Genomic DNA, 24,580 nt, shown 5'->3' on the forward strand with positions numbered 1-24,580 from the left:
TAGATAAGAATACCTCGCTAAAGAGAGGAGGTGTAGCTTCTTGGGGAAGCTTAGAAGCAGTACTGCTGGGAGAAGTCATAAATGTCTCCTAAGAAAATTCCATCAATCCAATATCTTCAAATTGTACAAATAGTAAAAGTCACCCAAATATGGAACGGGTGGAGAGGAAGTCCAAAAGCGGCGCGACAGCCGTCACGTGGCTTGGCTTTGCCGGACCTCTGTCAAGCAGCTGTGTTGGCTTTATGACTTTTGCCGTTCCCATCAGACATGGTTGCACAACTCATGACTTTATTACTGCTTTTTTAAAATCTCAGTTTCCTTTTTGAAAGACCCGCTTGTCAGTTTGAATGTGAAATCTTCCCCCTAGACTCACGGGTTTGAAAGTCCCTCAGGTGGTGCTGTTTTTAAAGATTTTAGAACCTCTAGGAGTTGAGCCTTGCTGGAAGCAGATCTCTGGAGGACGCCGACCTTCAGGCTCTATAGCTGGGCCCTACTCCCCAAGATCTTTGCTGCTTGCCAGAGGGCACGGTGTGGCAGACTGCCTGCCTTCTCCTGCTGCCTCCCCTGCCCTGACGGGCTTTGTCTCAACAAACAGTGAGACGAAATCCACCTCCCCCCTTTTCTAAGTTGCTTCTTTTTAGGCATTCAGTTATAGCAACAACTTCTAATATACGTCCTTTAATGGTCTTTTCTCCTTACATTTTCTGTACCTATTCTCCTTAGCTTTCTCTGGAATCTTCCATAATTTTTAAAAATATTAGAATACTTAGAGACACTCTTAATACCTCTAATTTATGGTGTGAATGCTACAGATTTTCATATAACAGATTGAAAACAAATTAGCCCTTGGTCTTGATCACTTCTGGTGGATAAGTTTCAGTGAGGTTATTGCTCAGACTAAGCACGAGGCGCGGAGAGCATCACCCCTGACTACCAGTGTCGTGTTCTGTCAGCCGTGCTCCTAAGTTTCTAAATGGAGCATTACTCAAACCTCCACTAAAATACTTTTCATTAGTTTTCCAGGCCAGTCTTTTTGTACTAACTTTCTGAATTCAAATCAACACACATTTTAGGAAGAGGAGGTTGCTGCTCCCGAGCAGGATGTGTTTTCTCGTTGTCTCATGCACTTGAATGTTTTGATCTAAAACTGTAATTGAACCGTGGTTCGCTGTCTTTTAGGTAAAACACACCACCCCCTGGCAGCAGGAAGCACCACCCAGAACAGCGAGTCCCAGCTCTCCTGCATCAGGGTTGTTTGGATAATCAGTAGGTGTATTTACAGGCATGGTTTGGGATGAAGCTGCTCCTGCTGAGCAACTCTGTGGTTTTAGCGAGAGGGCTTCAAGTTTGCTTGCAGCCAATAGCAGACAAGGCGTTGTAGCTCAGGCTATGGGTCTGTTGTTGCTGTTCGCATGACCTCCTTTCACTGTGGCTGAAACAAGCGGTTGTCTGTATTGCTGTTTTAATTGTTGTTTTTCTGTCCTGAAGTGTAAATAAAAATCAGAGGCTCTTTCCTGTGGGGAATAGCTCCAACTGCAGGACCACACACTGGGAATTCCACCTAGTGTGAGGCAAGTATGGACAGCATGCTTGAACTCAACCTTAAACATCCCTGGATATGATTTATAGCAATCGAAATTCTTTTCGGTATATTTTGTGTAATTTGATTCTTTTACTTCTTTCCAACTGTTTGTTAAAGTGACTCAATTTATAAGACCCATTCACCTGTGTGTGTTGTTAGGAATGAAAAAAAAAATTCTCGAAAGGGCCTAGGGCATGGACTTTTCTCTTAGGAAGCAAGTATTTACCTTGTAGGGCATTCAGGGAAAATGTCTTCAGTGAGATTATATAGCATTGTATTAAGAGAGTGAACTGAAGCATCCTCCACTGCTTTGTCCTGGAAACCTGTCTGGGGCAGCAGGGGAGGGCAGGAGGAACAGACACACAAACACACCTATAAAGCGTCCTGGGTGGGAGTGGGGGCTGTAAATCACACATCAAGCCCCATACACTAATGTGTATGTGGCAAACATCAACACATCACTCTCACCACTGGGCAGGTCTGTCAGACAGAAACTTAACAGAGAAATAAAGGATCTAACATGTTATAACTCAAATGGACTTATCAGACATCTATAGATCATTTCACCCAAACATAAAAAAATATACCTTCTTATGAGCACCTCATGGACTCTTCTCCAAAATCAACCACATACTTGGTAACAAAACAAATCTCAACAGATATTAAAAAATTGGAATAACCCCTGTGTCTTATCAGACCATCATATCTTAAAGTTAGAATTTAACAACAACACTAATTACCGAAAGCCCACGAACTCATGCAAACTGAACCATGCTCAACTGAATCACCACTGGGTAAAGGAAGAAAAAAAGAAAGAAATTAAAGACTTCCTAAAATTCAATAAAAATGACTGTACAACATACTCAAACTTACGGGACACAGTGAAAGCAGTGGTAAGAGGAAAGTTCATAGGACTAAATGTCTACATAAAGAATCTGGAACAAACCCACACTAGTGAATTAACAGAACACTTGAAATCCCTAGAACAAAAAGAATCAAACTCACCCAGAAGGACTAGATGACAGGAAATAACCAAATTGAGAGCTGAAAATCAACAAAATAGAAACAATAAAAACAATATGAAGAATAAATGAGACAAAGAGTTGGTTCTTTGAGAAAATCAACAAAATAGACAAACCTTTATGCAAACTAACCAAAAGGCAGAGAGAGACTATCCAAATTAACAAAATCAGATATGAAAAGAGAGACATAATGACAGACATGGAGGAAATCCAGAGAATTATCAGGTTTGTTTAAAAAACCTGTACTTCACAAAATTGGAAAAATGAAAGGAAATGGGCAGTTTTCTGCATAAGTACCACATGCAAAAATTAAAGGAAGACCAGGAAAGCAAATTAAAAAGACCTGTTGTGGGGTAATGCTTTTGTATACTTTAAAGATTGGTCACTCGTATTGGTTTAACAAACCGCTGATTGGCCAGTAGTCAGGCAGGAAGTGTAGGTGGGGCAACCAGACTAAAAGAATTCTGGGAAGAGGAAAGGCAGAGACGCATTTTACCAACCAGATATAGAGGAAGCAAGATGAGAATGCTGCATTGAGAAAAGTACCAAGTCATGTGGCTAAACATAGATAAAAATTGTTTAATTTAAGTTATAAGAGCTAGTTAAAAATAAGCCTGAGATAATAGGTCAAATAGTTTATAACTAATATAAGCCTCTGTGTGTTTCTTGGGACTGATTGACTGTGGTACCAGGCAGGACAGAAACTTCTGTCTATATAGACCTATAACCACTAAGGAAGTAGAAATAGAAACAGTCATCAATAGTCCCCCCCCCCCAAAAAAAAAAGCCCAGGACTAAATAATTTCAGTATAGAATTTTATCAGATTTTCAAAGAAGAACTGATACCAATACTCCTCAAATTGTTCAAAAAAAAAAAAAAACAAAGAAACAGAAGGAACATTACCAAACTCTTTTTATGAGGCTACATTTACTGTTATACCCAAACTACACAAAGACACAAGTATAAATGAGAATTACAGACCAATTTCACTAATGAACACTTATGCAAAAATGCTCAATAAAATACTGGTAAACGGAATACAAGAACACATCAGGAAAATTATCCACCATGACCAAGTAGGCTTCATCCCAGAGATGCAGAGAAGGTTCAACTTATGAAAATCTGTCAGTGTAATCCACCATATAAACAATCTGAAAGAAAAAAGTCACATGATCATCTCATTAGATGTTGAAAAAAATCTTTTGACAAAATTCAACACCCCCTCATGATAAAGGTCTTGGAAAGAGCAGGGATACAAGAAACATATCTAAACATAATAAAGGCAATATATAGTAAACCAACAGCCAACATCAAACTAAATGGAGAGAAACTTGATGTGGGATTTCCCTCTGTATGCTGTGAATATCACTGGTTAATAAAGACACTGCTTTGAGCCTATAGGAGAACAGGGCAGAACAGAGGTAGACGGGGGTGGGAAGGATGAGGAACTAAACTGAAAAAGAAGACAGAGTCAGGAGAAGTCATGTATCCCCGCTGGAGACAGATGCTGAACTTTACCAGGTAAGCCACAACTTTATGGTGATACACAGATTAATGAAGATAGGTTAAATTAATATGTAAGAGCTAGCCAATAAGAAGCTAGAGCTAATAGGCCAAACAGTGTTTTAAATAATACAGTTTCTGTGTGGGTTATTTTGGGTCTGAGCTGCTGGGCAGCCGGGAAATAAACAAGCGACCTCTTACTACAGAAACTCAAATTGATCCCACTGAAATCAGGAGCAAAACAAGGCTGTCCACTCTCTCCATTCTATTCAATATAGTACTTGAAGTTCTAGCTAGAGTAATAAGACAAAAAAAAAAAAAAAGGAGTTCAAGGGGATACAGTTTGGAAAAGAAGAAGCCAAACTTTCACTATTTGTTGATGAAATGATAGTATACATAAGTGACCCCAAAAATACCACCAGGGAACTCTTACAACTGATAAACACCTTCAATAATGTAGCAGGATACAAGATTAACTACAAAACATCAGTAGTCCTCCTATATACAGATGATAAATGGGCTGTAAAAAATTAGAGAAACATCACCCTTTACAATAGTCAAAAATAACATAAAATATCTTGGGGCAATTCTAACCAAACTGGTGAAAGACCTATATGACAAGAACTTGAAATCTTTGAAGAAAGAAATTGAAGAAGACACCAGAAAATGGAAAGATCTCCTATGCCCTTGGGTAGGTAGGATTAACATAGTGTAAATGTCAAACTTAACAAAAGCAATCTACAGATTCAATATAATACCCATCAAAATCCCAGAAAAATTCTTCACAGACCTCGAAAGAACAATACTCAATTTCATATGGAAAACCAAAAAACTCAGGATAGCCAAAACAATTCTGTACAATAGAGGAACTTCTGGAGGCATCACAATCCCTGACTTCTTCTGCTATAGAGACTTGCATTGGTATGGATCTTGATTTATTGATACAGATTTAAAGCATATATATATATATATATATATTCCTGCTCTTGATTAAGGTATTATGTTTGTGCAGCTCATTTAAAAATGTAATGTATAGTTAAGAAATACTGGTTACTAGATAATCATCTATAATAGTCAAGCTTGTAGTCATTTTAGTTAGGTTTTCTAGATATATAGAGATTTATTTCAGATTTTAATATAAAATAATATAAATGGGTTAACTAAAGATGTAAGAGCTAGCTAGCAATATGCTTAAGTGCTTGTCTAAGCAGTGATTTGATTAATATATTTTCTGTGTGATTATTTTGTGGTCTGGGCAGCTGGGACCGAACTACAACAGACTTCAAACTCTGCCATAGAGCTACAATAATGAAAACAGCTTGGTATTAGCATAAAAATAGACAGGAGGACCAATGGAATTGAATTAAGACCCGGATATCAACCCACATACCTATAAACACCTGATTTTTGACAAAGAAGTTAAAATTATAAAATGGAAAAAAGAAAGCATCTCCAATAAATGGTGTTGGCATACTGGATATTGATGTGTAGAAGAATGCAAATAGATTCCTACCTATCATCATGCACAAAACTCAGCTCCAAATGGGTTAAAGGCCTCAACATAAATCCAACCACACTGAACCTGATAGAAGAGAAAGTAGTAAGTAGCCTTGAACACATAGGCACAGGAGACCACTTCCTAAATATAACTCCAGTAGCATAGACACTGAAATCAACAATCAATAAATGAGACCTCCTGAAACTGAAAAGCTTCTGAAAAGCTTCTGTTAAAGCAAAGGATACAATCAACAAGACAAAAAGGCAGCTTACAGAATGGGAGAAGATCTTCACCAACCCCATATCAGACAGATCTCCAAATATACAAAGGACCAAGAAACTATACATCAAAAGAACAAATAATCCAATAAATAAATGGGGTACTGACTTAAACAATGAAATATCAACAGAGGAATCTCAAATGGCTAAAAGACATTTAAGGAAATGCTCAGCATCCTTAGCCATCAGAGAAATGCAAATCAAAACAACTCTGAGATTCCATCTTACACCTGTAAGAATGGCCAAGGTCAAAAACACTGATGACAACTTATGCTGGAGAGGATGTGGGGTAAAGGGAACACTCCTGCATTGCTGGTGGGAGTGCAAACTGGTACAGTCCCTTTGGATGTCAGTATGGAGAGCTCTCAGAAAATTAGGAATCAATCTACTTCAAGACCCAGCAATACCACTCTTAGGCATATATCTGAAGGATGCTCAATCATACTACAAGGACATTTGCTCAACCATCTTCATAGCAGTATTAATCATAATAGCCTGTGCCTGGAAACAGCAGTAGATGCTCCTCAACTGAAGAATGGGTAAGGGAAATGTGTATATTTACACAATGGAGTACTACTCAGCTATAAAAAATAAGGGAGGCAGAGGCAGATCTTTGTGAATTTGAGGCCAGCCTGGTCTACAAGAGCTCGTTTCAGGACAGGCTCCAGAGAAAACCTGTCTTGAAAAACCAAAAAAAAAAAAAAAAAAAAAAAAAGACATCTTGAAATTTGCTGGCAAATGTATGGAACTAGAAAAAACCATACTGAGTGAGGTAACTCAAACTCAGTAAAACCTCAGTAAAACAAATATAGTGCCGGGCGATGGTGGCGCATGCCTTTAATCCCAGCACTTGGGAGGCAGAGGCAGGCGGATCTCTGTGAGTTCGAGACCAGCCTGGTCTACAGAGCTAGTTCCAGGACAGGCTCCAAAGCCACAGAGAAACCCTGTCTCGAAAAAAAAAAAAAACCCAAAAAAAGCAAATATAGTATGTACTCACTCATAAGTGGCTTTTAGACATAAAGCAAAGAATAACAAGCCTATAGTTCCCAACCCCAGAGAACCTAGACAACAAAGAAAACCCTAAGAGAGTCATACATGGATCTGCCTAGCAAGGAGAAAAAGACAGATCTCCTGAGTAAATTGGGAACATGGGGGGCAGGGATGGAGGGTAGAAGAGGAGAGGGGAGGAGAAAGGGGAGTAAGGAAAAATGTATAAAACATTAAAAACAATAAAGTATAAAAAATTTAAAAAAGCAATACTTGATTCATAAAAAAAAAACCCAATTTTCTGCAGGCCTTTGAATTTTTGCATTCAGAAGCCTGTATCATACAACTAACCTCCCTTAATAATACCTGTTGATAAATAGAGTAAGAATGAGTACACATGCAAACACACAAATGATCTTCAGTGTAAACGATACTTGATTTAAAATGTTTATATCTTGTACCTCTTTTTATTTTTTTTTGGGGGGGGGGGGACAAGGTATAGCTATGTAGTTGAGCCTCTGGCTTGAAAATCACTGTATAGCCCAGGTCTCAAGTTCCTGATCTTCTGACCTCTATCTACAAAGTTCTAAGATGACTCTATGTTACCACCATACCTAGTTTGTCTTTTCTTTTAAAAATATTCATTTGTAATCCAACAATAGTTATTGGGTTCTAGATGCTGCTCTAAGCCCTGAAGACAAACATTAAACAAAGTTCCCACTTCTGTGGTACCCACATTCTATTAGAAGGAGATTTAAATAAATATGTAATAGATATGCATGTAATATGTAAGTGGTGGTTGACTATGAAGAAAAGTACTAGAAAGTTGGGAGTTTTTTTTTTTTATGATGTGATATCTTTTAATTCCCGCACTAAAGTAATCTTGAACATGGACAGCAATAAGCCAAGGGAAATTACAAGATAGGAACATACTTGGCAAGCTCTAGGGACAGACAGGATGTCAACTGGGTGAAGTAGAACAAATGTGGAACTCGGTAAAAGGAAACGGGGTAGGTGGGAAGCAAGCATATGCAGGCATTTGGCCAGAGGAATGATTGGAATTATGTTTTGTGTAAACCTGAAAGCTGTTGAAGATACTGGGACAAGAAGTCACAATCCAACTCACATTTTAAAGATTTATTTATTATGTATACAACATTCCCTCCTTCCATGTGTGCCTGCAGGCCAGAAGAGGGCACCAGATCTCATTATAGATGGCTGTGAACCACCATGTGGTTGCTGGGAATTGAACTCAGGATCTCTGGAAGAGCAGCCAGTGCTCTTAACCTCTGAGCCATCTCTCCAGCCCCCTAACTCACATTTTAAATATATTCTATGGCTGCTGTATGAAGAACAGAATATTCGGGGGTCAGGAAAGGAAGCCAGAAGCCCATAACAATGGCAAATACATGGAAAAGCTCTTGTGTTCTGCTGAGAACATGATCCAGTTGTAAATTTCGGGCAGAGCTCTCCACGCTTTATTAGAGCATTTTGGGTTTGTGGTTCTAAAGCAAAATTTGTATCGAGTTGGAGGCTTATCTAAGAAATTGTTCTTAGCGTTTGAGCTGCAATTTATTTTAGTGTTGTTTCATCTATCCATCACTACATAATAAGTATACAGAAATTTAGTGGATTAAATGAATAACATTTGGTTTGTTCACACATCTGTCATTTTGGCTGAAATCACCACTGCTACTCCTCTCTGCTGCACTTGGCATCAACTGAGAGGGCTGGAATCGTCTGAAGATGTGGTTAACCACACCTGGCATTGATATTGACTGTCAGCTGGGTCTTCAGCTGGGGTCATGGGGTCAACATGTATAAGCCCATGCCACATTTTCATGTAGCTCCCTTACGGCATTGTGGCTTGGTGCTGCATGGTGGCTATGTTCCCAGTGAAAGCCAGATGGAAGCAATGCTAACATTTCTGATCAGGTTTGAAACACATGTACAGACCTTTATACTGCCTTCTGTTCTTTAGAAGTAAGCAAAAATAACGTTGACTCATATCTAAGAGGAGGATCAGCGGCCCCTTTTCATAAAAAGATCATTACACTTCATGATGAGGGAAATTAAATGGACAGACTTGATCCTTTGTTATGGGAGGTCCTCCCACTCCTCCAGCCTATCGCTGCTGCTGAGATACCAGCCCATTGGGGCGTGGTCTCTCTCCCTTTAAAAAAGCGGCCACTTCCCTCTCCTCTCTCTCTTCACTTCCTGCTCCGCTGGCGACTAGACTCACTTCCTGGTTGCGCAGAGGGCTGACAGTGATCTGTAAGTTTTTTCCCCTTTAAATAAATACCACCCTATTAATCATAATTCCAAACTGGTGTGGCATTGTTTATGACTTACGCCTTCAATCCTTTAGTAACATCATTAGGCCTAGAAGGGACAAATCTTTGCATGGCTTCAGGAGACCCACAGAAATTTTGTTGCCTAACAGTTTCCTCTGATATTGAGACATTCTATCCTAGAGGGAAGCTCCTTGGACAGGAAGGCAAACAACTCAAAATAGCTTCAGGAAGTCCCTAAAAATGACCAAATTCACTAGGCCCCTCCCTGTCATAGTAAACAATAAAAACTACAAAGAACCAGACAAGCCAGGCTGCAAAGAAGATTCTGAAGCCAGACCAGCTGCCTAGGAGCAGTGGAAACCAACCAAACTACTGGGAAGAGGTTTAGATCGAAGTCACTTGAAAAGGACACTTTCTAACCTGGTGAACTGTCAGCAGGTGCAGTGTGCTCCAGGTTTCTCAGCTTGTGTGAGATGTCACAAAGGTTGGGGTGAGTGGGCCTCAGAAATACAGCTGTTTTTGAGTCATTTCTTCTCCTCTAAGTAACTCTGATAAAACTCATTGGTTCATCAAGTTAGACTTTGGTGGTGTCCACACCTTGGTTTGTCATGAGCTCCTTATCACGAAGATGTGTGTGTCGCATTTACCCAGGGAGCATTTTGTCATGCAACAAAAAGCATAGAAAGTCAAAAAAAGAGATTTCTTAAAAGGAGGTAGTAAAGGAACTAAAAACTTCTCCAATAGTTAATGCTTATGGTATTTTAGGAACCATAAATTCAAGTCATTTGAGAGTCTATAGTCTCATGGAGAAAAGACACACACAGTAGATCCTGAGATCTTTGGTAGAAGGGTCCATGTCTCATTCATGCAACCTTAGTGTCTAATTTTAGTGCTGTCTCCTAGCAGACACTTAATAGATGTTGGACAAATTGAAATCCAATAAGATAGTATCATCTTAAGTTTTATATATTGAAGCACACCATAGCAAAGGTATAGAAGACTTCATGGGAGATGAAGTGCTAAAATAGATATCGAAGTCAGGGACATCAGAAGTAGAATGTACAAGGAAAGCCTGGGGAGGGGAGAAAAAGAAAGAACATGGCTTATTAAAGCAAAAGAAAAGTTCCAGTTACTATATGGGGGAAATGTATATCCTTGACAGAGTAGGTAACCAATAAATCACCCCCAACACACTCAATGTTGAGCTGAATCTGTCCTATGTAAAACACGTTGGAATATATCTCACAATCCAATGCTGAGTAATGGGATTGTTTCATACAGGAAGATAAAATTAGAGGTGTATGGGAGAGGAACAACTCTTGTTCCAATAATGGAAATGGGGAAAGATGAAATCTGCTAGATCAGGGCAAATTAGAAGCTACTTTCAAAGCTTCCAACAGCAGGAGATAGAAATAAATGGAAGAGACTAGACAGTCAGTAATTTTGATGACAGAATCAACGGAGTGGATGACTTAGTCAAATGATTGAAGGTGAACGTGAAGGAGGTGAGGATAGCTCCTAATTTTCTAGCTGGGTGACTCGGTGAGCACTGTGTCATCAAATGCGACTGGACAAACTAGAGAGAAGAATACAGTTTGTATGTCGTTTCCCTCTATGGGATAGTATGTGCTCCATACTAAGGTCTTCTAGTGGGATACTAGGAGGGGATGACTGACGTTTACAATGACATGCAGAGCTCCCATTTCCCCCAGAGCCCTTGCGTACTCAGTCACACATAATCAAGAGATTTACACTTGTTTTCCACTACCTTATACTTTTTCTTCTTGGCTCGAGGCTATCTCTGGACTGTCTTAGGTGTCCTAGTGACCGGTAGGGATCGCATGCTCCTTCTGATGTGCAGCGTTTTATGTTTTTCCTTCATGTCGAATACTGACAGCTCTTTTCTCTTTCATCTCCTGGCTTTCTGACTTGTGGATCTCAGAGTCCTAAGAGACAAACTGTTTATGGCAACTCTTGGATTTCTGAAGGTAGGACAGCTGTCCCTCCAATTGAAGGGCTTAAACTTTTACACCTGAATTTAGGTTTCAGTTCTCTGAGAGGGGTAAACAGCTGTCACTCCCAACAAAGGGTCACTTATCAATAAATTATATTCAGGGACAAGGGAAGAGAGCACGAACAAGGCCTGAGTCAGCCCCACCATGTCTCAAGGACAGTTCCTGCAATCCCCTTAAAACTTACCCAAGAATGTCAAAAGATAAAACCCCAGCCAAGTAAAAATGTACTTGTTAAACTGCTGCTTGTTAAACCAATCATATTGGAGATGACCCAACTGGTCCTAAAATTCCTCTAGTCATGCTTAAAAGGAGACTGCACACTTCTCTCAGTGTCGTCATCCTTTTGTACAGGTGAACGACCCCACGTATGCTGGTATAAAAAAGATCTCTTTGCTCTTACAATCTCTTATTTGAGATTGGAGTCTTCCTTCAGCGTTCCCTAAGACTCTACACAAGCCTGTTAGGGAGATAGAGATACTCTCCACAGCATTTGTGTGGTAGCAATTCACCCTTGTTAGCACTGCTACTTTACCTTGGCTGGAGCTCTTCTAGGAAGAGCTGGTCTCAGAACTTCCTACATTGTGTTCTGAAGGCTTCTCCTACCTACTTCTGTTTTCCCTCTGCTTGTTTCTCACGTGCTGTACTCAACAAATTTCTTGAATATCTATTGAAGTGATATTTCATTTGTATTTAATAAGTAAAGCTTGCCTGAAGTTCAGAGACTAAAACAGCCCCACTGATCAGCCTCACAGACCAGGCAGTGCTGACACACACCTTTAAGTAACCACACTAGTTTGCCATAGAAACCGGGCAGTAGTGGTGCACACCTTTAATTCCAGTCCTAGAGAGGAACAGAAAACGGTAGGAGACGGCTCTCACACACAGTCTCATTCTGAGATTCCTGGAAGCAGGATCGCCATTTCAGACGGAGGTAGAGGTACTTGGAGGGTAAAGGAAGATCAGAAATTCAAAGTCATCTTTGGCTACTTAGTGAGTTAGAGGCCAACCTGAGCTACCTGTTTTTTAAAAAAAATAGAAAAATAAGTTTTACATAAAGCAAAATGTAACATAGGAACTTGATAAAATTTGAAGCAAAGTTAAAACCAAAAGAAAAAATAAGGAATATTGAGGAAATGTAGGAAACACTGAAAATGTGGATAGCCACTTGCTTAAAACCAGGGTTTTAAAAAGCATGGTCAGGTGCCTTTGGTTTTTGTAAGATGGTCTATGAGGGCTGTTCACACGAAATAAAATGTAATTATATGTCTTTAGGTGCAAGAATGAAATCGTATGGAAATGAAGGCACCTATTCAAAGCCAAAAGAGAACGGGAATCAGTAGTCCAAACACTATCCCCAGCTACTAGTCTCGGCTCATCTGGAGCCATCTGCCAATCCTAGGTGGCCTAAGGATTTTTACAAACTAGACGACATATGTAGGCACAGGAAAGAAATCCCAAGACATAAACAAGGTATGATGTTGGCTATGGACCCATCAGAGAAAGACTAATCACCCAGCAGAATAAGGAGCACTAAAGGGGTTGTTAGCTAACAGTGTTGCTTCCTCGCTTGGATATTGCTAGCCTTAAACTTGTCTTTAGGGCCAGAATTTCTATGATCGATGCCACTTCTCCAATCCAGTTAGCTTATTTCCACAGGTAATTTTTAGAAACAAACTAAGTTTTTCTGAAGAAACTCATCTTAAAATCAGTTCTTAAGTGAGTCATTTATATAAAACACCAATAAGCGTATGGTTGGGATTAAAAAAAAACCCCATTAAACACCAAACTATGCATTTTAAGAATTAGTCATGCTTTCAGATAGAAACAATATATGCAATATATTCCCATACAAAGATTCAACACAACAATTTGATAATATGTATGAATAAAATAAAACAAAAGCAAGAATCATGAATAATTTTATCATAATATAAACTGGAAATTTTGGGCTGATATCTTCATAATGACAGAATACAAAGACATGATCCCTACCATCTGTTTTTCTTTTCTTTTCTTTTTTTTTTTTCTGAAAGGAATTAGCATAGGATGGCAATGGCAGGCAATAAAAGTTCATAAGTGCTTCCATGCTTAGAAATGCCTGGGAAGTATGTTTCTTAGGAGTACTTTTGCTCTTCAAATGGTATTCAGAAATTATTTAATAACACTTCATTTCTTTTGCAAATGATTTGCAGTTTTATACTTGCAAAAGTTTTGACACTGAAGGTTCTAAAAAAATCTAATACCCTTGAGAGTAGTGTAACTAATTAATAAAATGCTTTTTGCAAACAAAATAAATGCAGAAGAATTCATGTCACAATTAATAACATCGAGATAAACACATCAGAGAAGTCTGGTTTCAGATGCTGTATCATGTAACACGCTGAACACTTCACACTGTGTTTATAGACCTTCTAAGACACTAAATTATGCATAATGTATTATAACTTTGAGCTTGCCACTCTATATGTTGTGCTAGTACTAAATACTTAGGACACAAATAAGTATCAAGATAAGATTATAAAGTTGGGAGACTATGTCAGCTAAGGCCCCAAATCTTTCCCATTAACACCCCTCCCCCGTATTTCCTACTAAACAATAATTATATCCCTGTCTATCTTGCTACCAAATAATGGTAAATAATAATATTCTTATAGCAATTCATTTAAGAACTTCCTACTCCAAAGATAAGTTTTTTTTTCTCTAAGATAATTTGACAAATACTCTGATAAGTTTGAAACCATGAGGCTTTTCTTATTTATTTATTTATTTATTTATTTATTTAAGATTTCTGTCTCTTCCCCGCCACTGCCTCCCATTTCCCTCCCCCTCCCCCAATCAACTCCCCCCTCTCATCAGCCCAAAGAGCAGTCAGGGTTCCCTGCCTTGTGGGGGAGTCCAAGGACCACCCACCTCCTTCCAGGTCTAGTAAGGTGAACGTCCAAACAGCCTAGGCTCCCACAAAACTAGTATGTGCAGTAGGATCAAAACCCAGGGCATGAGGCTTTTCTTATTTTTCTTATTTTTTCTTAGATTTTGGGTCTGCTTTTCCCAAAGCCTTCTAGGACACTGACTGAAAATAGCAACCCAATTTGGATTTTATCTTGATCCCATGGATGTTATATAATACTAGGTAATTTAAACTGCACCCCCAAACTACATCTGAGGCATTCCTCTCTGTGGAGTGAGTGTGGGAGCAAAAGACTTTTTCTGTGAGGGACATGGCAGAACTGGTCTAAAGGAGGCAGACATTGAGGCCTTTCTGGTAAGGCAAGCTGTCTGACAGGCTGACCATAACAGGAGAGTCCACTGGAGATGAAGAAATGAGAGGGAGGTCCTGAGATGATTAAGACTGCATGACTTGAGTGTAAGTCATCGGAGTGCAGGGAACAACTGATTGTGCAGTTCTCCATCACCAGTTGATAGATCTATGAGACAACCTCTACAACCTCTATACCAAAAGCTCAGCTACCATAAGAAGGGGCAGAAAGATTTTAAGAGCCTGTGGTAGTTTGAATGTAATTGGTTTCCATAGTTTCATAGGGAGTGGCACTATAGGAGGTGTGTCTTTGTTGGAGTGGGTATGGCCTTGTTGGAGGAAGTGTGTTACTGTGGGGGTGGGCTTTCAGGTTTCCTATGCTCAGGATACCTCCCCGTGTGTCAGTCAATTTCCTATTGCCTGCAAGTCAAGATGTAGCCAGCACCACATCTGTCTGCATGCCTCCATGCTCCCTGCCATGATGATAATGGACTGAAATGCTGAAACTGTAAATGAGCCACCCCAATTAAATGTTTTCTTTATAAGAGTTGCTGTGGTCATGGTGTGTCTTCACAGCAATAAAAACCCTAACTAAGACAGAGACAGAGGACTAGGAGTTGGTGTCTTCTGTATGTGACGGGGACATTGTACCCACAGAATCTTAACAATATGGTTGCCTAAACAAGATCTACACAATGACAATACCACTTGATATCTAAATGTGGATGAGGAAATCCACAAGGTTCCATCACTGGATGAAAAGTTATAAATAATTAATGGTTGCTGAGACAGGGAGAATTAGACTTCTCTAAGGATGAGCCCTTGGTAGATTATTCAATTACCAGTGGCCATCATAAACCCTTATACTCATGAGCAACACCAAATAGACTCAGCAGTCTGTACACACACACACACACACACACACACACAACAGTAAGTAAAGAAGAGGTCATGAACTAGAGAGAGGTCATGGGGAAGAGTTGGGAGTAGATGCAGAAACAATGTAAATACAGTTTTCATGCACTACATACTCATTAAAATGAAATAAAAAGACTGTGTGACTTTCTCCACACCATTGTAGTGTTCTGTGCTCATAAAAGGGCAGAGGAACTGTTTCCAGACAAAATCCACTGTCAGTTCAGACTTGGGTGATAGAAACTCAGACTAAAGACTAAAGACAATTAAAAGAAAATGTAAAGTTTCATGTAGATAGAATAGATGTGAAGTGGAGAATGAGGGTCTAAGAAGGATTTTCTGAGTGGACATCCCTCAAAGGCATTTCACAAAATTCCGTAGATAATGGGTGGTTCCAAGGAGAGGCAGGACGGAGTGTGCACAGTGATAGATCCCTCTCCTGCCCCAGCTTCCCTGCAGAATTGCAAATCTAAACAGTGATGCTCGTTATGGTATCCTAGTCCCAAGGTCTCAGTTTCTTTTGCTGGGAAGAGACACCATGACCAAGGCAACTTGTAGAAGGAAGAGGTTATTGGGGGCTAACAGTTCCAGAGGGTTAGAGTTCATGACCGTCATGGTTGGAAGCATGGTAGTGTGCAGGCTGACATGATGCTGGAGACTTCTCAACAAGTAGGAGGCAGAAACATATATATATATATATATATATATATATATATATATATATATATATATGAGAGAGAGAGAGAGAGAGAGAGAGAGAGAGAGAGAGAGAGAGAGACGCTAACTGGGATGGTGGTGGAGTTTTGGAAACTCAATGTTCACCTCAGTGGCACACTTCCTCCAAAAAGGCCACATCTCCTAATTATTATTTTTAAAGATTTATTTATTATGTATACAACATTCTGCCTCCATGTATGCTGACATGGAGCACCAGAAGAGGGCGCCTGGAGACAGATGCTGGAACTTTACCCAGTAAGCCACAGCCTTGTGGCAATACACAGATTAATGGAGATGGGTTAAATTAATATGTAAGAGTTAGCCAATAAGAAGCTAGAGATAATGGGCCAAGCAGTGATTTAACTGATACAGTATCTGTGTGGTTATTTTGGGGGTCTGGGTGGCCGGGAAATGAACAAGCAGCCTCCTACAACAGCCAGGGAAGTGGAATCAAGAATCGTTTTCTGCTTTCTTTTCTTCTGTCCTATCTGCCATGGTTTGTGGCTGCCTAGAAGCATGTGAATCTAGATATTAGTATTTTCTGACTTGGTTGCACTGGTTTTCATACATACCTTGGAAATCATAAAAACTTTAACGATCTATCATTTTATGTGTGAATGTTTTGCTTACATGCATATATGTATAACACACACACACACACACACACACACACACACACACACACACCTGTTACCTGCACAAGCCAGAAGAGAGCAATAATAGGTCCTTGGTACTGGAGTTACAGATGGCTGTGTACTGGCATGTAGGGCTGAGAATTAAACCCTGGTCCTTTGCCAAGAGTAGTAACAAGTGGTTCTTCACCACTGAACCATCTTTCTAGACCCCGGGGAATCATATTTTATGAGTAACTGATGTTTTTATTGTAAAGAGCAGAAGATTTATTCTGGAATTGGTTGTGAACTTGAGTGTGAGACTTGCATTCATTTTTTTTTATCCTGCTGGATTTCTGGTATTTTTGAAAGTGAATACACAAAGTGTTTGGGGTCAGAGAAACTCATCTGTATAAGTGCTAAGATGCTACATAAGTCCCATGAAAATCAATTCTGTCATCATAGATCCCTGTGTCTGCCATTGTGATGGCCTCTGCTTCCCAGAGAACACAGTTCTGCCTTGCAGTTAGTATGGGTTCTGTGGTAAGAGTGTTCTTCGTCAAACAAATCTGAGAAGAGTTGTCATGAGTTATAAATAGATTTACCTGGTTTCTCCTTCTTATATGATTTCCTGGTTTGTAATCTATGAACACGCCAAGAGACTGGCTTGCTCTTTTGGTCAGTTTCCCATTTTATATCACCTAGTCCATCTGCCTTCGGGTGGCAGTATGCCATAGACTTGCCTGCAGGTCAATCTGATGGAAGAATTTCTTAACCAAGGCTCCCTCTTCCCAGGTCACTTGAGCTTGTGTGAACTTGATGAAAAAACAAAAAATCAAATCAAAACAAAACAAAATGACAACAACAAATTAACAAGCACTGGCATAATTATGGATAATTTTGAAAAGCGATTGCATATATGGATCTACATATCATTATAGAACTAACAATAACCTTAAAACATGTCCCAGGGAAATGCTAAGTGCCCAGAGAGGGGAGGAACAAAGTACATATAATCAGGATGGCACACATACTTGTGTCACTTGCACAAGGGAAATGCACAATATAGGGGTACACCCTCTGCTCATGTCCCAGTGGCTTTCACATCAGTGACAGGAGCTTCCCATAGCTCAGCACGCCAGCGTGTCCCTCACCTCTTAAGAGAACAGTGACCCTCAGAGAATCTGAAGATAATATTGACTTGTGCTTATGTCAAGAACACAGTTTCCTGTGTTTCTTGGACACAATAATGCACGTGTAAGTCTCTAAGTCGCGTGCAGTCCATGGAAATACTGAAGCATTTTAATCTTGACCTGTAATGCCCTCCTAATGACTATATCATATGCCAGTTTCTACAAACTCCGACTCTACCTCACCTTCGTGGTTACACAGGTTACAAGAGAGTTTTGCAGGGAGTAAGCTGCCTGTTATCTTCCAAACATCCCTCACCACACCTTGTGTTCCAGGCTTCTCTGTTTCTCTGCCTGGCACATCATTCTTGGTCTTCTCTCGTTTCATCATTCACTTCATCTGTTTTAAAACTACCTACATTTTGTCAGTCTTGTGAAGTCTTTCCAAGTCCATGCTCATCGAGGAGAACTTTCAACTGAGTTGTGTATGTGTGTGCGTGTGTGTGTGTGTCCATATGCTGTAGGACATGTAATACTTTTCCTCACACTCTGAACAACACAACATCCTTCCAAAGCCAGGCACAGCAGTGAATGCCTGGAATCCCTGGACTTGGGAAGTGGAGGCAGGAAGATCAGGAGTTCACGATCATCCTTAGCTACGTAGCATGTTCAGTGTCTATCTGGGCTTAAGTGAGACCTTGTCCTAAAAACCCCCAATTAGGGGCTTAACAGGTAAGTCAATGGCTAAGATCACTTGTTCTTTCAGAGGACCTGGGTTCAGTTTCTAGCACCCACATAATGGCTTCGAACCATCTATATAACTCTAGTTATACCTTATCCTGACCTCTGAGGGCACCAGGCACGCACGTGATGCAAATACATACATGAAGGGAAAACACTCATAAAACAAAATAAAAGAATCTAAAAATTAAACTAAAAAAAATACAACCAAGTAAGTATTCTACCACAGGTAAGGACAAAAAAAAAAAAAACCAAAACAGAATACATTTAGTCAGTTCTATCTGGTAGAGTAGCCTTCAGAAATGCAGAGCCAAAGAAACAGGAGAAACTGCATGTTTATGCTTCGGTTTGATGAGAAATGGACAGTTGTATGGTTTAATATGGTTAGACAAAAACGGATATGAGCCCACGGCAGTAAACTGGGGTGAATTTAGCAGGGCCTGTCATTCAGATTCCTCGTGGTGAGAATCCTGTTACCGTTCCTTGCTTCAGGGTATAAGGCTGGACTGGTTCCCTAAAGTTTAAAAACAATGTCAAAGGCTTCTGCCGCGGGCGGTCTCTGGAAGTCCCAACGTGCTGCATTGGGGGCACCATTCTGATGTGGCTTCATCACTTACTAGCCATTAGCATGGATTCTCTTCTGTCCACAAGTGTCAAGTCTGCCTACCTGGACGGCAGCCCTGTCATTTTGTGATATCGGCCTCCGAAGTGAAACGCTGCAGCTACGGACTAAACGTTTCTTCAGGTTGTAGTAAAGTCTTCCAGAAAGCTAACAAAAACCCGCTGAATTTTCTGTAAAGCGCCACTCTTTGACATAGGGACCTATTTAAAAACAAAACAGCATTTCAAAATTGTTGATGTGTTGTGGAATTTGGGAGACTCACAGTCATTTGCCACTAGATGGCGGTAGTGATTTTAGTCTGGGACAACGGAAAGCGGTTCCCTTTCTTTGCCTTGCCCTGGTTATTGTTAGCAATGTACCAGACTGTCCATGTCTTCAAGAAGATTGGTCTTCAAATCACATGAAGGGTAGCTTCTATCTTTCTTTTCAAATTCCCATCCTTGAAAAAGGTAAAACAAAAGGAAAGTAGATATAACCAGGGTGTAATGAAGCGTACTAAATAAATTACTTAAATACACCTTTAGTCTCAGGGCAAACTTCCACATGATTTCATTGTACATTAGCATAATTAATGCCTTTTCATGATGAAATAAATCAGCGTGCTGATGTTTTATAGACCCTTATAGACGCCATTGTCTTCCCCAGTAACAGACTGCTTGAGGGCCTTCATAGCCTTTGTTAATGTTTATAAGATGCCTGCGCCTTTGGACATCGAGTACACACACATTGGCTTTCACTGACTTCGGCTTTGAAAAGCCCTGCTTTGTGTGTGTGTTTTCTTCTCCCAAAGGGTAAACTTGAAACTCAAAAGAAGGCGAAGCCATGTAACTGTGAATATCACTCCACTAAGGGCAAAATTGATATCATTGCAGTTGGGCAGAAGGTAAAACCCCTCACCTCTCTTGGTTTCTTTCTTTCTTTCCTTAAATGTTGTTACGTTTCTATAACTGTAGCAGAAATGTTAGAATTATCATAAATGAGCCTTTGCGCACGCTGTTATTTCATCTTCTGTAAAAAAAAAATTCAATCATATTCTTAATGTTTCTGTCTCCAAGCCAACTGTTTAATGCTCAGGGCTTTATTGCAGGCTGCAGTTCAGTCTATTCATTTATGCTAACAGTACGGCTTGAACAATACTGTAAATTAAAGAAAATGTAATTTTAGGATTTGTCTTATAATTTACCATTTTCAAAAAGCACTCTCTGGAGAAATTAATAGCTTAAATATTACCGGAATAATGAGGATCAAGTTTGAGGAAAATATAGCTTGAAAGTCTATTACTGAAAATGACAGAAATAGGCATTTTTGTATTGCTATCTGAGCAAATATAATATCATACCATTTATCTCTAATTATCCCAAGAAAATGCAGAAGAAGCACTGGAAAAACAAAGAGTAAAGATTTCAATGGGTCTGCTATTGTCTTGCTTTCCCTCACCTACTATTTCTGTTATAAATATTAACAGAGATCAGCAAATAGGCACCGAGAGTGGAAACAGAAGACTGGTGCATTCTGGGTCAACAATGAAGTCGGGGCAGCACATCGAGCGACCTTAGGCCTGTTATTCTGGGGAAACATTCTCACAGATAATCCAAATGTTCATTTCCAAATCCATTCATGTTCACTGACGTGTGCGATGCTTTTCTATTCAAGTTAAAGAAAGCCAGATTGAGAGTTTATCTAAATCCAGATAATTATATTTGGTCAAGCATTGTCCTTGGTGCAAATATTCCCCAGATCTTAAAATTTTTGTACTTTTAACAGGCTGAGACTATAGGGGCCATTGGTTGTGGTGAAAGACCCTCCAAGAGTGTCTTTCCTCTGGGGAGACCCTTCCCAAGGAACAGCGAGACCACTTGTACGGATGCAAACAGCAAGAGGTTTATTCAGATACACAGGTACCTGGGGTGACAAAGTCTCTCAGAGGACTTGTGCACCTTTAGGTCGGGGTAATGGGTTTATATATGTTTTGGGGAGCAAAAAGCGCGGTACAGAAGCGAGAAGCATAGTTACAGGGTTTTCATTGGTCAGTTTGAATGTGGTCGAGTTCAGGTCGGGACAAGGTCTCTAGTTCCCGAGAATTCAGATATGGGCTGCCTTGGCTCTTATCTAGGGCAGACTTCACCGTTCCTCCCCGCCTGGGACAGACGGTGCCTAGCCATATTCTCGGTATTCCCGTTCCTCCCCCGGCCCAGCCACAGGTGTCTCTAGCTCGTTTTGGCAGCTTTTAAACTGTCCTTTGTTCAAACCCTGAATATTCAGTACAAGCCTTGTAAAATGGCGTTACCGGTGCTAAGTCGTTTAATAAGCTGGGCGGGGGGGGTCTTTCAGTGGGAAAAAAAAGAAAACTGAATTGCCCTGGCAATACAGAGTGATGGGTGGACCTTTATATCTTGTGTTGTTTTTTTTTTTTTGTTTTTTGGTGCTAATGTTTTTATTTAACTTCAAGGTGACAAAGGACCTGTGGAACATTAGGTTATATATATATATATATATATATATATATATATATATATATTTGTTTTTTTTTCCTGTCTAAATAGACGGTGGGATTTATTCACCACATGCATTCTACAAAGGTAAATCAGGGACAAACAGGGTCTGGTTCAGCGTGGTTAGCTCCTGTCTGCATTCAGCTTGCTGAAGTTCGGAATGACACGCTCCTTCTGACAGCCACCTGTGTTGTGCGTCTTATGACACAGCTGTCATCTTAGCTGCATAGTTTTACCATAGCTCAATTAATTTTAACATTATACCACAGGGAGTTGGCACAGCATCTTGTTTTGCTTATACCCATGATCTGGAATCATTGAAGCCTCTCTAACCACTGCCCCTCCTAACTTGTGAGCAAGGCTTCTCACCTTTATAGAGGCTTAGGAGGCAGAATGGAAACAGGCAGAATTTTATTCCTCTTCTTGCCCGTCCTTATGATTCATTAAACGTGGAAGATCCAGGTGCCCCAATCAATATAGTTACATAATAATCTTTACCTGTAAGCTAATCATATCACACACCCACTATCAAAAATGTAACAATAAAGCTATTTTTATGATTTTTCTCTTTCAAAGTAATTATATGTAATTGAGAAACTAGACTACATTCAGTCTAATGTAGTTTCAAGCATTACCTTTCTCATTATGGAACTTCTTACTTTGGGAAAAAAAATTAGTTATAGTGCAGAGACATAATGGATTTCTCAGGTAGTCACCCGGTACTGTTAGGAAATTGAAGCTGGCATCATTAGCTCCCTGCGTACCAGACAGCAAATGCTCAAGGAAAATCCATCTAAATCATGTTTCGTACATACAGTTCTTTCAAAACGACTTGAAAACTCACAGATTCCAAGAATAAAAGCGAGCTTAGGTAGCAAATGTAAGCACCAGTAAAAGTTCCATAAACCAAAGGACACGAGGACGACTTTTTGATTTTGTAATTAGTTAGCTTTGGAAATGCGTGTGCCTAACTTCTGGCCATGTAAAGGATTCAGTGGTAGAAGAGGAAGCCGTGTAACCTCAGAGGGCACGGGTTTGAATCCAATGCAGGTTGCCATGGAACGTCAGTGTCATTTGACAACTGCTTTGTGAAATGAGCTGGTCTCCATCCAGTGGACAGATGTCTGTACTACAGAATGCTTTAATTGGCAGTTCGAGCAGGAGAGCCAAGAATTGAATGGACCTGGAATCTGAACCCTTGTCACATTTTCAAGAGGGGCAAACAGAGGTTCACATCTAAGGGATTCTTAGGATTTTCTGGGGGCAAGCTACACACATTTTACAGATAAACAAAGAACTTTGTGTTTCAAAGTCATTGGTCTGAGTTTTCAATATATGTAAGCACTTTAAATCAAAAATTTCCAGGTTGAAGCAAATGTTTATTACTCTTTTTCTATAAGTTTATTATCACAAATTGAATATCATTAAAGAAAAACTCAGAGCTGGATAGCAATGTGGCAAAAACAGAATAATATTTTATGCAGGGTTATTGTACTGAGAAGATGCTTCACAGTAGGCATGGGCTCCATTCTGAATACAGCACAGAGAGAAGTGGAGACTTACGGTCAAGGAGCTGAGTGGAGTTAGTGGAGGTAAAATGACCAACAGGAAACACCTGGGGATGGGGGAGTCTGAGTAAAGACACACTTTTGCTAAAACAGGGCAGCGTAGGAGTGATTTTGTATTAGCTGGGGCCTGGATGATCTTGGCATAGCAATTTCCTCTAAGATAAAACATTCTGTCTTGGAAGGAATCTAAAGCACAGACAGGATGGTCTAAAGGGAGGCAAAACATGCCACCCTGCAGGGAAGCTCTTTAAATTTAGGAAGTAAACAACTCCTAAGCTTCAGGAAGCACCTGAAACTGACAAGGTTCTCTAGGGCCTTCAGTCTCAAGTGTACATAAGCAGCAAGAACTGCTGAGAGAAATAAGACAAGCTGAGCTTCCTGGAGGAAGCAGAGGCCAGCTGAGCTGCCTAGAAGAGGCACCACTCCCTCCAGCTCACACAAGCTGTCACCCAAGCAGAGTGACGGTGGAGCGGTCTTTGAGTCATTTCTGCTCGTAAAGCAACCTCTCACCCATATTCCTATATGTAAAACCAACAAATTCATTGATTTTCAAGTTGAACAAGTTAGTGGTATTTTTACTTGGCATTTGTTGTTAGTTCCCTGCCTAGGGTGAGTTGACATTTGTTTAAGTTTCCCTACTAATTTTCTGAAGTGTCCAAAGAGATGAGATATCAAGGGTTAAGGATTTTCTTTTTCTTAACATTTTTATTTGTACCTTGAGAATATGGCACAACATGCTTTGGTCATATTTGCTCTCCCCAGTTCTTCTAAGATCCACCCCACCTTCCCTACTGATGCAACTTTATGTCCTTTTAATATTTTTTAAATTGGACACATCAAGACAAAATTGTGTTACCCTCATATTCTTAGGTGTGTGTCCTCCAATCGAGCATGGTTAATTTCTGAAAGGTTACACTTTCAGAGAAAGCTGACTCTCCCTCTTTCAGCAGCTAACAGTTGCCGATAGCTCCCTAGCTAGGCATGTGGTTTTGTGCTGACCTCTCCTCTCCTAGACAGAATTTGGTCTGTCTTGGACTTGCACATGTATTGTGAATGCTATCCCAACCATTGTGAGCTCATATATGCTGCTACCTTGCCGTGTTCAGAGGACACTGTTTCTCTGTAGGCATCTACTCTTTCTAGCTCTCACACTTGTTCTGCCCCCTCATCTACAACAATCCCTGAGTCTTGGGAGGAAAAGTTGTAGCATATATATATTTATAATAAATAAATAAATAAATAAGTATATTTGGGCATGAGAATTCTGTAGTCTCTTATTCTCTCTACCTTGATCCATTTGGATCTCTGTGTTAATCATCATCTGCTGCAAATAGAAACTCTTTTGATA

The sequence above is a fragment of the Microtus oregoni genome, unplaced genomic scaffold (genome assembly GCF_018167655.1).
Source record: "Microtus oregoni isolate MIOR12 unplaced genomic scaffold, Mior012 000009F_ref0000495, whole genome shotgun sequence".
NCBI lineage: Eukaryota > Metazoa > Chordata > Mammalia > Rodentia > Cricetidae > Microtus > Microtus oregoni.